This window comes from Hyla sarda, chromosome 3 (assembly GCF_029499605.1).
Source record: "Hyla sarda isolate aHylSar1 chromosome 3, aHylSar1.hap1, whole genome shotgun sequence".
NCBI classification, from domain to species: Eukaryota; Metazoa; Chordata; class Amphibia; order Anura; family Hylidae; genus Hyla; species Hyla sarda.
The window spans coordinates 168836669-168852831 of record NC_079191.1 but is presented as its reverse complement, the minus strand read 5'-3'; the positions used below and the strand labels follow the sequence as shown (position 1 = coordinate 168852831).

Sequence of the window (16163 nt, the reverse complement as noted above, 5' to 3'; positions counted from 1 at the left end):
TTCAGAACGCGGGGTGCTTTGGATAGGGGATAAGATGTCGGGGGGAGTACCCCTTTTAATCCACATGACATTGATTCCAATGGGAAATCTGGTGAACATTTTAAGATTTTTCTTAAGGGACCATTCAAACTGCAGAATTTCCAAGAGGAATCTAGCTTAAAAATTCAACTTGGAAAATTCTGTGTGCAGCAGCAACCACCGATATTAGCTGACACTAGGACCATTTGGACGTGGGCCCCTTCCATTGACGGCTATGCATTTATGAGGGATTAACATGTTTATTCTTTTGCCAGAATCCAGATTGTAGAAAATCTGCTGTGTAAAAGGAACAGCGGAAATCCCATTCACCACAATGTTAACTTTGTGTAACAGAATTTCTGAACGGAATTTTAAAGCTGTATTTAACTAGGAAATTCTGGCGTGTGAATGGGCACTTAGAATTGACTTGTCTATTCTCTGTGAAAGATTCCTATGAAATTATACTCTTGCACTTAAAGGGGTACTCCACTGGGAAAAAAAAAAAACTTTTTTTATTTTTATTTCCTTTCTGCCTGACCACAGTGCTCTCTGCTGACACCTCTGTCCATTTTAGGAACTATCTAGAACAGGATAGGTTTTCTTTGGGGATTTGTTCCTACTCTGGACAGTTCCTAAAATTGACAGAGGAGTCAGCAGAAAGGAAATTTAAAAAGAAAAGAACTTGGGTCATACAGCAGCTAAGTACTGGAAGGATTAAGATTTTCTAATAGAAGTAATTGGCAAATCTGTAACCTTTGGCACTAGTTGATATAAAAATAAATGTTTTTCCAGTGGAGTACCCCTTTAACAATTCTGCTCAATATCTGGTTTTGACAAAGAATTTGTATTTTTGGGAGGAACTGACAAGGAATGAAAGAAGATTTGATGATGATGATGATGATGATTTTTAATTGTCAGTTCTACTTCCTCCGGACATTTAGCTCAGTGTGAGTATACCCTGTGAAAGTGTCACCTTCCTGATTTAGCATATACCGTAATTTAATTTTTGTACGTTTTGGGGACTACTGAAGTTTCAGAATTTTTATTTGCATTGATCAGTTGAGTATAGAATATGCCTTCACGTTATGATCCTGAGAAGGTAGGTTCAGGGTGCGTTCACACGCTATTTGTGGGTCTTCCGCTGTGTATTTGAAAGGGGGCGGGCTCTTCTCGGCTGTCCGCAGCAGATTTTCCACGGAAGAATTTACGCTGCGGAAGATCTGCCGCAAGCCCCATTGAAGTCAGTAGGGACTGCAGCGGATTTTCCGCAGCGTAAATTCCGCCGCGTAAAATCTGCTATGGACAGCCTAGAAGAGCCCGCCCACTTTCAAATACGCAGCGGAAAACCCACAAGAACGAATAGTGTGTGAATGCACCCTCACAGTGTTTCTCTGCACTGGGCATCATTTCCCCTGTACAACAGGTGACCATTAAGGGTCTATTCATACAGGCAGAATTTCCACACCAATTCCGCTTCCTTGGTTAGTTTCTGGCATGTGGAAATTGGGAAGTGTGGAATCCCATAGAAGTCTATTGGGCTCTCATTTGAGGCGGAATTCCGCCAGTGTGAATAGACCCCAACACTGTGCACTGAAAGACTATAAAGATGCTACAGCCCATTAATTCTCTGTATCTGGGGTGGCTAACAGAGGTCAGACAGCATCACTTTACTGAGGGTAAAATGATGCTGGTTCTTAGCAATATTCCATAACCATAGAAGATTGATAGAAATCCCACCCTGATGGCGCCTAGTGGTTTAGATCAGACTTTTAGGTTCTGTACAGTGATATGGCCTGAAAGTCTATCGTGGGAAAACAACCTAAAAAAAAATTCCTCCGGTGCATGGGAAAGTGTTTTTCATTTCTGTATATGGGACCGATCCTTTCTTTCTCAGTGTTCAGCTTTTTTACACTTCATGTTAGACTGCATACTTAGAATTCTTGAGATGTTTTAGATGTGGCTTTCTACAGCAAGTCTAGTAATGCCATGATGGGTTTGTGAAGAGCTCGTGTGGTGGTAGATGAATCCAGTCGGGAAAGTGGTTGCATAATACATGTGAAATGTGAAGTAATCTGGTTGTAGGTATGTCAGGCCCAGACACTGATGCCTTCAGACAATTTGTCCACTTTCCTTTATGACCTTTATTTCTTGTCTTGCTGACTGACGTTATCTAAAGGAACATATCGGTGTAAAATGGCGTGCTCTCTGAGATGTCTCAATGAGGGGCATTCTGTGGGGTTGTAGCACAGTGCCACCCTCGCCTCCATTGCAGGCACCATCATTTAGGGCATAATCTAAGAGATTTGCTGGTCCCTCAGGATTGGCGAACAGGGCTCTATGCTGGGAGTGGGTAAGGGCGGGAAGGAGCGAGCAGCTGTGAGCGTCGGCCGGCCCCTCCGACTATTCACCAGCCTAAAGATAGCATGAATATAACTTTACAAACTGCGGGCAAAGTAAGGAAAAGGACGTTCTCTTAGATCGCAGTATGCCTTAACCTCATACGCTTTAAATGCTAAGTCAGTGTTTCCCAATCGGGGTGCTTCCATCTGTTACAAAACTACAACTCCCAGCATGCCCGGACAGCCAAAGGCTGTCCGGGCATGCTGGTAGTTGTAGTTTTGCAACAGCTGAAGGCACCCTGGTTGGGAAACACTGTACCAAGTAATAGGGGCACTGGGGTAACAAAAAAAACCTATTTACTTGTTTGTATTTGCCTACTGTACATATTTTTAAAAGTAAAGCTAAAAAACTACTTTTTGGCCATTTTGCTGTTTTGGACTCTTACTAAAGAGTCTGTGGGGGAGATTTACCAAAACATGTGCTGAGGGAAAAGTGGTGCAGTTGTCCATAGCAACCTCATTTTTCACAGGACTCCAGAATACAAAAATTGTCCTCTATACTGGCGTCAGTAAAAAAATAGATACCTACCTTCCTTCGCTCCCCCGGTGCCTCCAGTAATCCGCTCCGGTCTCTGGCAGCGATCCTCTTCCTGGTTGCCGGTGGTCGGCGAGTCAAACTGCACTCAGCCAATCACCGGCCGCAGCGAAGTCTCGACACACAAGTCTTCACTACACCAGCACCTGCTGCTGGGGCAGAAAACATCACACTGCCGCTCAGCCTATCGCCGGCCGAGTTGGGACCCTGCTGCGGCCAGTGATTGGCTGAGTGCAGTATGAATCGCCGATCACCGGCAACCAGGAAGAGGATCGTGGCGGATACCGGAGCGGGTTACCGGAGACACCGGGGGAGTGAATAAAGTATGTATCTATTTTTATTTTTTTTTACTGCTGGCAGTATGGAGGGCAATTTTTGTGTTCTGGAGTTCTCCTTTAAAAATGAAAGACGCCATTTGGTTGCTATGGGCAACTGCATCACTTTCCCTCTACACAGGTTTTGATAAATCTTCCCCTGTGTCTCAGGGGGAGGTTTATCAAAACTTGTACAGAGGAAAAGTTGACCAGTTGCCCATAGCCAATCAGATCGCTTCTTTCAAAAAAGCCTCTGGAAAATGAAGGAAGGCATCTGATTGGTTGCTGTGGGCGACAGGTAAACTTTTCCTCTGCACTAGTTTTCTTTATCTCCCCCATGTTTGTATGACCGCACCTATAGGCACAGAATTCATGACTAAAAGTACATGTGCTGTTATGTAGATCTCTTCTCCTGTCATCTGTGTACATAAACTTCTGACTGGATACGAGTTCAAAGTGTGAAGTAAGATTCAAATATTCTTTTACAGTTTATGGACTTTTATCTTAAGTAAGTTTACAGCACACAGAAAGCAGGTATACAACAAATCCATTAGAGCCCAGGTAACTGTTCAGACACGTTTCTGCGGTGAGGCATTCCAGTTGTTTTAGGCGCCTCAGCTCTACTGCTTGAGGCCTCGGGGTGTTTAGTGTTGTTGGCCTATGGTTTACCTCACTAGGGAAATATGATAGCTTGTGACTAAATGGGATGCATGCTCTTATCTGATAACCTGTCCGTGCAGAGCAGTGCGGATTACATAGTAAGCGTGGTCTATCATGTGACTCATAGATCTCAGCATTTCACCACTTACAATGCCTTTTTCCTGCAGCTTTTCTGTAGTTTTGTCTACATTTTGGTGAAATGGCACTATTTTACTGGGATCATGCAAATTGTGGTAAAAACAAAATGCAGAGAAACCACATCGTGTGAACACTGCCTAAGACACTGCATGCCATGGGCAGGGTTTGCAGAATATACCGTATTTTTTGCCGTATAAGACGCACTTTTTCTTCCCCAAAACTGGGGGGGGAAAGTTGGTGCGTCTTATACGGCAAATACACCCCTATCGGGTCGGTCCCTGCGGCCATCAACGGCCGGGACCCGCGGCTAATACAGGACTTCACCAATCGCGGTGATGCCCTGTATTAACCCTTCAGACGCGGCGATCAAAGCTGACCGCCGCGTCTGAAGCGAAAGGGACAGTAACCCGGCTGCTCAGTCGGGCTGTTCGGGACTGCCGCGGTGAAATTGCGGCGTCCCGAACAGCTTACATGACACCGGGAGGGACCTTAGCTGCCTCCACGGTGTCTGCTCCGTGCCGGGATCCCCTGCATCCAATAGGGGCGGCGTTCATAGCGACGTGATGACGGCGACGGAGAGCGTGGATCCCGGGGAAGAAGACGTCTGGAGCGTCGGGGACACCCCGGGGACGCGGCGACAGTGATGGAGCAACATCCAGGGCAGCGGTGATGGGTCCGGAGCGGCGGGGACACATGAGTATTACCTCCTATCCAGTGGTCTTCAACCTGCGGACCTCCAGATGTTGCAAAACTACAACTCCCAGCATGCCCGGACAGCCGTTGGCTGTCCGGGCCTGCTGGGAGTTGTAGTTTTGCAACATCTGGAGGTCCGCAGGTTGAAGATCACTGTTAGGTGCAGAATCTTTATTTTCTAGATTTTGCACCTTTAAAATTGGGTGCGTCTTATATGCCGGTGCGTCCTATAGGGCGAAAAATACGGTACTTTTTTTATTCTTCCCACTTTGTCCTTGTACTTTGGCTTCAATATAATGAGATATTGTGCGCTGCATATGCTGACAATAAAGTTATGTTGGATACATGACGTGTGCCGCAGACATCTCATTCCTACATACGTTTCATTGGAATTACTGCCGTTGGTCTGCCTCGTGCACCGCCCGGATCCCGGAGCAATAACCTGTGAGTATGCATACTCCTTACCTTGTGGTATTCGGTAGTGCCAGCATCCCTCTCCGTATATCAATAGGAGAGCTGCAGTGCTGTTACATATGTTATACTCCATTCACCTTCAGATCTGAAAATACAAGCGTTCCATTACATTGTTCCATATACTTCTATCCAGAGCTGCTGTCACAGTTGTAATGTCCAGTGACCTTTTCCTCTGCAGACACAATTCTGCCATTGCATTGTGTTTTGTACTCCAGTTACCTGCAGAGCTGCCAATACATTTCATCTTACAATTCAGTTACCTCCATTTCTTCTGATTTCTTGATAGTTTTCAGGATCTGTACTTTGATCCCCCCCGCAAAAATGACTTGGACGCCTTTTGGCTTTTACGTCTAAAAATGTAGGAGCCTAATTAGATTTTTATTTATTTTATTAATTCTTATTATTATTTTTGGTTGCCAAATAATCAACTTTACAGATAAAATAAGGAAAATGTTAACTGTAAACCGTGGACTGACTAGGAAGAGTCTGGGCTGCACCCGTGAAGAATACTGCTCGCTGAGTCCGGTGTACTTATCTACTCTGTGAACACGTGCTGTGTGTCAGCATGGAAGCACTCGCCCTTGGCCAAATACTTATTTCACAAACAACTTTTCCTATTGAACTCCTAACAATTGTGCACGCTCGATTTGACCAGATGTGCATGTGTTCTCAGTGGGGAGAGGGAAATAAGCTACTGCCAGACACTTTTGACTAGGACTCCTCTTCCTTTAGAACAGAGGCTCAGGCATGTTGAAATTCAACAAGCTTTATTTATTTTCTCCCCCCAAAGGATCACCAGCACATCTCATACACGAGGCCTCGTTCATATCGAACATAGGCTACTAATGACTATGGGACTCCACAGCCTGGTTCTTGACGCCAGTTTACGAACAGCTTACAATTCCGATGTCCACAGAAACATTGAACTAGTCTAATGTTTCTGCCAATTCCCCTCAGCAATACATTCCCATCTATGAAGACGGCACTTTACCAAGTGACCATAGTGCCGCCACTGAATCAAGCAACTGTTGAGAATGTCCACCCATATTTTCTGGCAGACATTCCACACGTTTACAGCCGTGTGAACAGGGCCTATTTCCCCCCCCCCCCCCCCCTTTGCTAGGAACCATTCCTATGTATAAGTAAGCAGTTCTTCAGAATTCTAGGTTTATCCCTCCTATTAGTTGACTTGTAATCCATGTAAAGGTTATTGCAGGGTGCACATAAGGGACAGCCAGTTCAGAAGAATAGTGGAGCATCTTTCGGAGGCCCTGTTGAATGAAAAGCAGCTACCTGATTGCTTGCTGGAGAACACTGCATCCCTTTTTTTTTCTCCGCACTTATTTTTATAAACCACCTCTGTTTTTACATCTGCCTTGAGCTATCTGATCATCCTCGGATACATCCGTCGCTGCATGGGGGATGTTTTGTCTGTTTCCCTAGAAGCTACCAAGATACCTTTTATATGACATATCATAGAATGCATGAGAGTGGTTCTGTTCACACTAGCAATGCCTTCCCTTTCAATTATCTTCACCTTTGACTTTAATGGTAAAAGTAAGCCAGCCTCAAGTTTCTGTACGAAAAGCACAGCAAGCTAGATGTCAAAGGTAATGCACATAATCCTATATATCTTTTTATTATGATTCCCATAACTTTTTTTTGTCTATACTAGGATAGGGTCACACAAGCCATGTTTTGCTGCATATTTCTTGCCGCTGATTTTCCTACCCTTTCAACTAAGTAGGTAAGGAAATACACAGCAGCAAAATACGGGTAGGGTCACGTGCCGTATTTTGCTGCTGCACATTTTTCTAGCCATTGTAGTCAATGGGCAGCAAAATCAGCTGCAGAAAATATGCAGCAAAATACAGCAAGTGTGACCCTACCTGTAAGCGCATTTCAACCGCAAACATTTATGACCCCCATCCACTGCCTTTAGGTGATGGATGGTGGTGATCTACAGCTAGGCTGTATGGAGCACAGCAAACATGCCTGGGCACCACTGCATTTAAACCCTGCTGCCTGAAAGGAAGCTTCCTGCTAATTTATATATGCCTGGGCTGAGGGCTAATTTAATGAATGTTGCTGAGAAGCCTTAGATCATTGTGCATGTTGTAGTTGTGCGACCATGTCGGTTTTCTCTTATTTGAATTTACATTGTGTTTTCTTTCTGGCAGCCTCCCAGTATCTGACTGGGAGAACATGGTAAGTGATCTTTTTACACCTGTTCACACTGGTGTGGTGCTGTGCGGCATCCATTGCTGCCGTGGCACCGTGTCTGTGGGCAGGCGTGGCCCTGGGAGTGGTATTGGGGCTGCTCTACCAGTGGATCGTTCCCCCTGCAGGCACTGGTGTTGCGGTGGTGGTGTTTGCCGCTCAGTGCTACGCCATTTTATGCTAGGGACATTAGTGACCCGCTACTTACAGGAGGCCGTGAGGTGGCGAGCGGGCTTGCACTTCATGATCATAAAGTACACTAACGACCTTTTAGTTTAATGAATGTTGCAGAGAAGCCTTAGATCATTGTGCATGTTGTAGATGTGCGACCATGTCTGTTTTCTCTATTTGAATTCTAAATGAAAATTAACAGGTCCCATTCGTTTCAATGAGTGATTTTTCTTCTCCGCTGTATTCAGTTTTCATAATTTTCGCTTAATTTCCGTTAATACTTTAGTAATTTAACATTGAAGTCTATGGTGAAGTAATCCCCGTTAGCTTTTGTTATTTTTACATCAGGAAAAACAGAATTTAATGGTTAAAAATGGACATCAACTGTGATGAACTGATATTTTAAGGGATAGTAACAGAAGTCTATGGTCACTTATTTTAACAAAATATTTCAATGTAGCAGACCATTTAGGTTAAGAATGACCTCTGTTAGGTGACAATAACTGATTTGCCTAGTGCTGATGTGAACATAGCCTAACCAGTCTGCCTCCAGCTGTTGCAAAACTACAACTCCCAGCATGCCTGGACAGCTAACGGCTGTCCGGGCATGCAGGGAGTTGTAGTTTTGCAACAGCTGGAAGCACACCGTTGCTCTATGCCATGTTTGTACAGCGTAAGAGGTTGAGAAATGCAGCATCCCTACTGTCTTACCCCCCATCATCCTCTGTTCCTGTTTAGGTTCTAAATGTATGTGGCCCTTTTAGGAAAAGTTTTTAATTTCTGTTTAATATGATAAACTTACTGTATGGCACTAAATGTCATAGAATGTTATTTGTTTAGTTTTATATTTTTTGATTAGTTTTATATTCCAGTTAAGGCTGGGTTCACACTTCCTTTTTACATACAGTATCTCATTCATTTGAATGAGCCGACCTTAGTCAGGTAGTGACTCCGGTCACCTCATTTTTGCCCTGTATCCGGTTTTCTGACTGGACCAAAAACTGTTGTATACCGCGGTTTTATGTCCGGTTGCAAACAAAAATGAGCCGCCCGGTTTTCACTCCTCCCAGCTGGTGACCGTATGTAAGAAGTATAGTGTGAACCCACCCTAAGTTGTTTTGATTGATACACATGGATAACTCCTGTTGACCTGTGTGCTCCTGGTAAGTACCTGTAGTGTCAGTATGGGCAGCATCATTCTGCAGGGAGCTGTGGGTACATGTGCTCCATCCATGTACAAACCCGTAACTACAAAGCTGATATTCCAGTGTTATGCCAGGAATGTCGGGATAGGGGCAGCAGGCGTAGTGGAGTCTCGCAGGGTTAATGATACACACACAGTGGAATTTACTCTACAGATATTGCGTTTTTTTTTTTTTAAACTTTTCTCCCAAAGTACCAAAAGAGGGGGGGAAGGCAGCGAAGGATGATATTTGACAAGCTTCTTGGTCCTGTTTTCCATATTTGGAAATGTTTACCCAAAGCACTGATCTATTGAACGAGGAGGGGAGGTGAGTCAGGGTTTGGAAGCAGGATATGAGTGCCTCACTAGATGTGACATCCCCCTCCCTATGTTTTGAAGCTTGCCTTGTGGTCTCTTATAGGTTTAGAACCCCTGGAACTCTGGATCTGGTTTAGACCTCAGTAAGTGCGGTGCGTCTGGAGAGAACACGAGAGTAAGGTGAGTGTTATGCTATTTATGACAATATTCTTATCTAGGAAGAAAAGCTGTCTATAAATTAAATGAGCAGTTTGCTGCTGCTTTAAAACACCACGTATATTGCTGTGCTCTGAAGTTATCTGTCTCTTCTGGAGGGGAAAAATACAGTTGCATGTTGAGTAAGGATTTCATCATGTCTTGGGATGTTCTGAGATACTTTTAGTAAAAGATGCTGAAGTTGAGTATATTGGCGGCCATTTTTTATTTCCCATGATTATTCATGTGCTACACACAGTTGTCATATGATATGTAGGCCTACTGCTCATGTTTAGCAATGTCATGCTTTGCAGATGCAGAACGCTGATGATTTGTAAGTGCTACTGTTACACCTTTAAAAAAAATTTGACTTCCGAGTCCTTGAAGTTTCAAGAAAGATCATAAAAGGTTTTACACTTCCTAGTACATGAACTGAGTGAACAGATGTTAAACTGAGGATATACCCTGGAAAAGCATATGAAGTTGCTGTTAACAGTGCTTACATTTGTCAACTTTTTTTTGTGTGTATATACCGGTGTGTGCTGAACGCTAAGGCCTGGTTCACAAATAGCGGCCTCAGTGCCACGAAGGAAAGAGCAAACGAACAACTGAAGTGTGGAGGATGTATGACCTGAATGCTGCCGCACACTTTACCCCTGAATAGAGCACTGTCGCACACTGTACCCCTGAATAGAGCACTGTCGCACACTGTATCCCTGAATAGAGCACTGTCGCACACTGTATCCCTGAATAGAGCACTGTCGCACACTGTATCCCTGAATAGAGCCCTGTCGCACACTGTATCCCTGAATAGAGCACTGTCGCACACTGTATCCCTGAATAGAGCACTGTCGCACACTGTATCCCTGAATAGAGCACTGTCGCACACTGTATCCCTGAATAGAGCACTGTCGCACACTGTATCCCTGAATAGAGCACTGTCGCACACTGTATCCCTGAATAGAGCACTGTCGCACACTGTATCCCTGAATAGAGCACTGTCGCACACTTTACCCCTGAATAGAGCACTGTCGCACACTGTATCCCTGAATAGAGCACTGTCGCACACTGTACCCCTGAATAGAGCACTGTCGCACACTGTACCCCTGAATAGAGCACTGTCGCACACTGTACCCCTGAATAGAGCACTGTCGCACACTGTACCCCTGAATAGAGCACTGTCGCACACTGTATCCCTGAATAGAGCACTGTCGCACACTGTATCCCTGAATAGAGCACTGTCGCACACTGTATCCCTGAATAGAGCACTGTCGCACACTGTATCCCTGAATAGAGCACTGTCGCACACTGTACCCCTGAATAGAGCACTGTCGCACACTGTATCCCTGAATAGAGCACTGTCGCACACTGTATCCCTGAATAGAGCACTGTCGCACACTGTATCCCTGAATAGAGCACTGTCGCACACTGTATCCCTGAATAGAGCACTGTCGCACACTGTACCCCTGAATAGAGCACTGTCGCACACTGTATCCCTGAATAGAGCACTGTCGCACACTGTATCCCTGAATAGAGCACTGTCGCACACTGTATCCCTGAATAGAGCACTGTCGCACACTGTACCCCTGAATAGAGCACTGTCGCACACTGTACCCCTGAATAGAGCACTGTCGCACACTGTACCCCTGAATAGAGCACTGTCGCACACTGTATCCCTGAATAGAGCACTGTCACACACTGTATCCCTGAATAGAGCACTGTCGCACACTGTACCCCTGAATAGAGCACTGTCGCACACTGTACCCCTGAATAGAGCACTGTCGCACACTGTACCCCTGAATAGAGCACTGTCGCACACTGTATCCCTGAATAGAGCACTGTCGCACACTGTATCCCTGAATAGAGCACTGTCGCACACTGTATCCCTGAATAGAGCACTGTCGCACACTGTACCCCTGAATAGAGCACTGTCGCACACTGTACCCCTGAATAGAGCACTGTCTCACACTGTACCCCTGAATAGAGCACTGTCGCACACTGTACCCCTGAATAGAGCACTGTCGCACACTGTATCCCTGAATAGAGCACTGTCGCACACTGTATCCCTGAATAGAGCACTTTCGCACACTGTATCCCTGAATAGAGCACTGTCGCACACTGTACCCCTAGTATATTACTGCCACACACTGTACCACTGAAAATAATACTGCCACACACTGGGCCCCTGGTATATTACTGCCATATACTATGCCCCTGATTATAATAATGCCACACACTGGGCCCCTGGTATATTACTGCCACACGCTATGCCCCCAAATACATTTTTGACAAACACTGTGCCCTGTAAAAACTAATTGTACCTCTGTGCACCAAATAATTGATGCCGCTGTGCCCCCAGAGTTAGTGATGCCGCTGTGCCCCCAGAGTTAGTGATGCCGCTGTGCCCCCAGAGTTAGTGATGCCGCTGTGCCCCCAGAGTTAGTGATGCCGCTGTGCCCCCAGAGTTAGTGATGCCGCTGTGCCCCCAGAGTTAGTGATGCCGCTGTGCCCCCAGAGTTAGTGATGCCGCTGTGCCCCCAGAGTTAGTGATGCCGCTGTGCCCCCAGAGTTAGTGATGCCGCTGTGCCCCCAGAGTTAGTGATGCCGCTGTGCCCCCAGAGTTAGTGATGCCGCTGTGCCCCCAGAGTTAGTGATGCCGCTGTGCCCCCAGAGTTAGTGATGCCGCTGTGCCCCCAGAGTTAGTGATGCCGCTGTGCCCCCAGAGTTAGTGATGCCGCTGTGCCCCCAGAGTTAGTGATGCCGCTGTGCCCCCAGAGTTAGTGATGCCGCTGTGCCCCCAGAGTTAGTGATGCCGCTGTGCTGCACAAAATTAGTGATGCCGCTGTGCTGCACAAAATTAGTGATGCCGCTGTGCCCCCAGAGTTAGTGATGCCGCTGTGCCCCCAGAGTTAGTGATGCCGCTGTGCTCCCAGAATTAGTGATGCCGCTGTGACTCTCCAGCTGTTGCAAACTACAACTCCAATCATGCCACCATCACAAATTTGTACCTGAGAGCTTGGCTCTCGTCCCAGGTCCTGCGCTGCTCTGGCCTTTTCTAGTCAGGCCTGGCCAGTGCAGATGATGCAGGCAGTGCTAATCGCGTTACCTTCATCATAGGAGAAGCGCCAGGTGGCCGGGCAGGGAACACAGTGTTTCCTCGCTCTGGGCCACGGCTATTCATTTGTAGCGGTGTCTTAAAGATACCTATACAAATGAATGAGCGGAGATCCGGGCGGAGGTTTGGATGACAGGCAGCCGTGGTCCGGTGCTGGACAGCGGTCTGCCAGTTGAGTTCCCCTGGTGTGTGTGTGTGTGTGTGTGTGTGTGTGTGTGTGTGTGTGTGTGTGTGTGTGTGTGTGTCTGTCTGTGAAATCACACTGTCCACTCAGAAAGCAATACTGATTGACAATCAATTTCACATGCTGTTGTGCAAATGGAACAGACAACAGGTGGAAATTATAGGCAATTAGCAAGACACCCCAATAAAGGAGTGGTTCTGTAGGTAGTGACCACAGATCACTTCTCAGTTCCTATGTTTCCTGGCTGATGTTTTGGTCACTTTTGAATGCAGGCGGTGCTTTCACTCTTCTAGTGGTAGTATGAGACGGAGTCTACAACCCACACAAGTGGCTCAGGTAGTGCAGCTCATCCAGGATAGCACATCAATGCGAGCTGTGTCAAGAAGGTTTTCTGTGTCTGTCAGCGTTGTGTCCAGAGCATGGAGGCGCTACCAGAAGACAGGCTGGTACATCAGGAGACGTATTGGAGGGCAACAACCCAGCAGCAGGACCGCTACCTCTGCCTTTGTGCAAGGAGGAGCACTGCCAGAGCCCTGCAAAATGACCTCCAGCAGGCCACAAATGTGCATGTGTCCATTCAAACGGTCAGAAAGAGACTCCATGAGAGTGGTATGAGGGCCTGACGTCCACAGGTGGGGTTGTGCTTACAGCCCAACACCGTGCAGGACGTTTGGTATTTGCCAGAGAACACCAAGATTGGCAAATTCACCACTGGCACCCTGTGCTCTTCACAGATGAAAGCAGGTTCACACTGAGGATATATGACAGACGTGACAGTCTGGAGAAGAGGCCGTGGAGAATGTTTTGCTGCCTGCAACATCCTCCAGCATGTAGTAATGGTGTGGGGTGGCATTTCTTTGGGGGGTGGGGGCGCACAACTTTCCATATGCTTGCCAGAGGTAGCCTGACTGCCATTAGGTACCAAGATGAGATCTTCAGACCCCTTGTGAGACCATATGCTGGTGCGGTTTGCCCTGGTTCCTCCTAATGCAAGACAATGTAATGCTAGACCTCATGTGACTGGAGTGTGTCAGCAGTTCCTACAAGAGGAAGGCATTGATCCTATGGACTGGCCCGCCCGTTCCCCAGACCTGAATCCGATTGAGCACATCTGGGTCATCATGTCTCGCTCCATCCACCAACACCACGTTGCACCACAGACTGTCCAGGAGTTGGCGGATTCTTTAGTCCAGGTCTGGGAGGACATACCTCAGGAGACCATCCGCTACCTCATCAGGAGCATGCCCAGGCATTGTAGGGAGGTCATACGGGCACGTGGAGGCCACACACACTACTGAGCCTCATTTTGACTTGTTTTATGGACATCACATCCAAGTTGGATCGGCCTGTAGTGTGGTTTTCCACTTTGATTTTGAGTGTGACTCCATATCCAGACCTCCATGGGTTGATAAATTTGATTTCCATTGATAATTTTTGTGTGATCTTGTTGTCAGCACATTCAACTATGTAAAGACGAAAGTATTTCCTACGATTAGTCCATTCATTCAGATCTATTGTTCCCTTCTATTTTTTGAGCAGTGTATATTCTATACACACGCAGTATCTCACATAAATGAGTCCTCCCCTCACATTTTTGAAAATATTTTATATTTTTTGCCAACATACTGAAGCAGAGGATGACCCCCCCCCCCCTTTTCCCCCTTAGAGACTTGGCTGTATGGAAGTTTTGTCATATGAAATGATTTAATACATTAATACATTTATAAAAATGTGAGATAATTTATATTATATATATTTTTTTATTATTTATTCATTTTTTAGGTGTACCTAAACATTCAACTTTTGAGTGTTGTCACTTTATTTCTGCTTAGTAAGCTCAGTGCAAGTAGTATGCACCCAGTGAATGGCGCCAGGGACTTCTATAAGGGTACATTGAAAACTTTTTTCACTACAAATGTGTGGCACTTCTACAGCGTAAACCTTGTGCTATGTGGATTCACAATAGGTGTAGTGTGCTTTATTTATTTATTTGTGCATTGTAGTGAAATTTGCAAAGTTAAATACATAGTGCAAATCTGCTGTCATGACTCGGCAAACCCTAAAGATTCATGCTGTGTGTATAAGGCCTCTTAGTGACCTCAGCCATTAAGGTGTACATTGTGTAACAGGAGATGCACTTCTCACTTGGGATATTTTTAGATCTACCTGGTGCAGAGAAGAAAACATCTGACAATTATTAGCCAGTGAAATCTTTTCCAAGTGTTATGACTTTGGCTGTAGAATCATTACAAAGAAAGAAATGAACTTAAATATTCCATACAATGTCTACCAGTATACTTAAATTTTTTTTATTTATATATAAATATATTTTGAGAACTAAAAACAAATCATTTTCTGCCAGATTTCCTACCTTTTCTTCCCTGCAAGCATAATGTAAGTTGTGGTGTTCCACTTCTACTTGTAATGGTAATGAGCGTGAATTTATAATTTTCTCTTCCATGCACCTTCGTCATTTGGCTGGAATTGCACACTATGGGGGGGATTCATCAAAACCTGCCAAGAGGAAAATTTGTTTAGTAGCCCATAGCAACCAATCAGATCGCTGCTCTCATTTTTTAAGTCCTCGGAAAAATGAACGAAGCAATCTGATTTGTTGCTATGGGCAACTCGGCAGCTTTTCCTCTGGACAGGTTTTGATACATTTTCCACTATATTTCTAAATATATGAAGATTGCCATAATCCTGAATGTTTGCTGCAGCATGGTGGCCAAGACCATAACACAGCTTCACAGGACAGGTTCCAATTAGAACGTGCCTATGGTCGACCTGAGAAGTTGAGTGCACATGCTCAGCTTCCTATCCGGAGGTTGTCTTTGGGAAAAAGACAGTGTGGTAGATCAGTGACTTTTGATACTATTAGGAATCTGCCTAGACTGATATTTGGCTACATCTAAGTGAAACACAGTCACAAGTTCTGTACCTGCAGCTAATATTAGCATGTTTGTGTAAAGTAGTGGTCTCCAATGTCCGGCCATCCTGGGAGTTGTAGTTTTGCAACATCTGGAGGGTCACAGCTTGGAGACCACTGGTGTTAAGGATGTAGCTGGTGATTAGTAATATTGCCTTATAGAAAGTGTCATATAGCTGCATCCCCGTTCCACCAAGTTCTAAGTTAATGCATATAAACGCCAGTCTTCCAGAACTACAGGTAACATGACGTCCTTCCTTGTTACTAATAGCTATGTTATACTTTATAACACAGGATTCTAGAAGTGACATGTCTGTACACCAGACAGCTCCTTCTTACCCAGCTCAGCTTGATTGGCAGGTCTCTCCTGGTTTATGTATAGGGAGAGACCTGTCACTCAAGCCAAACTATGTGAAGTCAGGGAGACTCCCACATATGTATCCCTCAAATTATGACACTTTTCTCTATTGGAGACTCACATGGCACTTCAACATGTGCCTTGGGCTAACGTGAGGGTATGTGTTCATATGTAGTATATTCTATGCCAAGGATTTTTTTTTTTATAAGTTACCACAGCAAGTATATATGCTTCATATGAACATACCCTTGAACCTAGT

At 45.4% G+C, this 16163-nt stretch overlaps 1 protein-coding gene across 5 annotated transcripts in view; it reads left to right on the top strand.

Moving 5' to 3' along the window:
• LPP (LIM domain containing preferred translocation partner in lipoma) overlaps window positions 1-16163 on the top strand; it is a 347896-nt gene that overhangs the window by 29200 nt on the left and 302533 nt on the right. For 3 of the 5 annotated variants that reach the window (XM_056565451.1, XM_056565453.1, XM_056565454.1), the window contains exon 2: window positions 9227-9303. The exons of 1 other annotated variant lie outside the window; for it this stretch is intronic. The gene's annotated coding sequence lies outside the window, so the exon portion shown is untranslated. Of the gene's footprint in view, window positions 1-3690; window positions 3730-9226; window positions 9304-16163 lie in introns of those variants that run through there. One more of the 5 variants, XM_056565452.1, reaches the window with a different exon arrangement.